Raw genomic sequence first — 3,055 nt, 5'->3', positions numbered from 1 at the left:
ATTCGTCTATGTAAAGCGACCTAAGAGACGAGACATAAATAAATAAATATTACATTTATTATTATTATTATTATTATTATTATCATTATTATTATCATTATTATTATTATTATTATTATTATTATTATTATTATTATTATTATTATTATTATTATTATTATTATTATTATCATTATTATTATTATTATTATTATCATTATTATTATTATTTTTTTAAAAAATATTATTATTATTATTATTATTATGATTATGATGATGATGATGATTATTATCATTATTATTATTATCATTATTATTATATATGTATATAATGTTTCCTTCCAAACTGACCGTGCGCTCATATGACCTTGCGTTATTATTATGCAGTTACAAACACAGTAAAATATACATGTATAATATATAATTAAATGAATTATTCTATATTATTTGTATGCGTATAATTTCTCAACCTCCTTCATGTGTGTCGTGTGTGGTTGCGTTGTGGTGGCCCGTCTTCCTGACTGTTGATATAATAAAATAAGAATTCCTTGCTCCCGCCTGCAGTAGCAGCTCACGATAACGTTACTGTGGGGGTAATCAATCACAGCGCAATGCAAGGGCGCGCTCAGTGCGCAGTGCTCAGTGCTCAGTATGCTCAGGGCAGGCCATTCCTCTCAGAGCTGAGTGGTGCGCGAGTCATAAAATAGACCAGACCTGACCACGACAACTTTTCTGTGCTGTTGTAGTGCTAATTTCTTGAGGTTACAATCCATCTAATTTATACATGTATATTTTTCTCCCTCGGCTGTTATTTATTTATATTTTTATTTGTTTATTTCTGCCTTTATTTCTATCTTTATTTCTTTCTCTCTTCATTCATTTGTTTATTTGTTTATTTGTTTATTTGTTTATTTGTTTATTTGTTTATATATTTATTTATTTATTTATTTATTTATTTATTTATTTATTTATTTATTTATTTAAGTGATTGTTAAATCAACTGGTTGATTATACTAATTTTTATACAGTTGAAGGTTCAGAAAATATACACGTGTTATGTCAACAGCACTTGTGCTTGGCGTATACGACCACATTTTTGCTAAACATCTGATGTTTCGGGGGCCTGTGCTCTGTGGCGGAGGTGGAAACATGTTTGATAAGATCAGCACGAAGCGATCTTTCTGGGGATTTGTATCATGTCCTGATAAGTTTGCACACATTCCCCTTTCACCTAGCCACGGAATTCTGTTTTGCACATTATCATTCATTCATTCATTCATTCATTCATTCATTCATTCATTCATTCATTCATTCATTTATTTATTTATTTATTTTTTAATTTTAAAAATTGATTTGTTTATTTGTTGATTGATTGATTGATTGATTGATTGATTGATTGATTGATTGATTGATTGATTCTTTTATTATTTGAGGTTTTGTTAAGACATTCGTTTAAATATTTAGACGCTTCAAGGGTAGAATTTTGATCGAGTAACTTCGCCTTTCTGTGCTGGGACGATGTATCTGTCTCTACCAGACCAGGATCGGCCCTGAAAGACAGGATCAAAGCAGCCCGCCTCTTAAAAGATCTATAATTGTGCCGTCGGGGACGCAAAAACCCCTACAATTTCAAATTGCCTTTGTGTTTTTTTTTAGCCATGGGTACACAGTATGACAGCAGATTTAATAATTTCCCCATGTGTGCTGAAGGAGTAATGGCATTCATCATACTTTGCATCACGAGGGAATGTGCTAATATTGAGTGCACACTGCCAATTTGAGGCATTTGATTGAGTCGGAGCTACCTTGATTTTTTTTTCTGTCCTGTGGTTTTATGCACCCCACATAAATTTGCAAAATATGATCATTCTTTGCATAATTTCTGATTATTTTCCTTTATCATTCTTTGCTAAAATTAACAGAATCACATAATTTCACATTTTTGGGCTCAGTTTGCATAATTTCAGAATTTTTCTTGCATAAAACGACGGTGACAGTTTTTTTTTTTCTTCATGGATGTGGCAAAAGCTACTATTTTGGCACATTTCGACCCAATTCGACTAAATTCGACTGTGACCTTCAAAACTTGAGAAAATCAAACACGCTTATTTTTCAAAGTCGCGAGTCGAATGGGTCGTGGTAGAGGCTTTTTTTCCCTAGAAGGAGGAACATCTGGTTGACTCTGACTCCGATTGATTCGACCCGATTGGCATTGTGCACTGGCTGTAATGGCCACCGAGAGTCCATCACTGAAGTCTGTCCTTAGAATTTTTACTAAGACCATCACAGAATAACAGATTTAGTTAAGATAAGATAAGATGAGATAATACTTTATTATCTCACAGGGAAATTTTTCTTGGCTGTCCAGGACCGTAAAAACACATGCAGGTATACATAAACAATTCACATTATATATATTACTCTCATTAAAATTCAATATGAAAAGAGAAGTAAAGCTGACAAAATGTACATTCACATCAGATGTATCATTCAACCACATGCAGGAATTTAATTACAAGACCTTTGGAGTTATATGGTCGCTTTTAAGCACAAGTGGGCTATCCAGAAAAATGCTGTTTTGAGATAAATCGAAGGTGAAGTTTTTGCCCCTTGTTCAGTTTCTTTAAAAGACAAGGAGAGTTTTCTCTATAACCAAACAAATATACACAACCAATGAAACCAAACTTCTCCTATAGGTAGGGTAGTGCCTACTTTTGGTGTAGGTAAAGATTTCTGCAAACCCCCAAAATTTTGGTTAGCCCGCTTGTCCATAAAAGCGACTATGTACATGTATAGTGATCTGTAAGAGCCTCGTCACCACTGAGCAGCGCCGGAAGTATATGTATGTTACAGTACGTGCTTAACTCTTACACAACTGCCCCGTCTGATTTTCCTTAGAAACCCTTTCTTTCACTTAATGTCTGGAGTATATCAGCAGAGTCTTATTTAGAAAATACCCAATTCATGTCCACCTCCGGAATGAAATTACAAATGAGATATTTTAAAAATCGTATTAATTAAAACCCTCAGGGTAAGACATGTGTGTGTGTGTGTGTGTGTGTGTGTGTGTGTGTGT

This window comes from Aplysia californica, unplaced genomic scaffold, assembly GCF_000002075.1.
Source record: "Aplysia californica isolate F4 #8 unplaced genomic scaffold, AplCal3.0 scaffold00438, whole genome shotgun sequence".
Lineage (NCBI taxonomy): Eukaryota > Metazoa > Mollusca > Gastropoda > Aplysiida > Aplysiidae > Aplysia > Aplysia californica.
The sequence above is the reverse complement of the archived record's forward strand: the minus strand, read 5'-3'. Positions refer to the sequence as shown.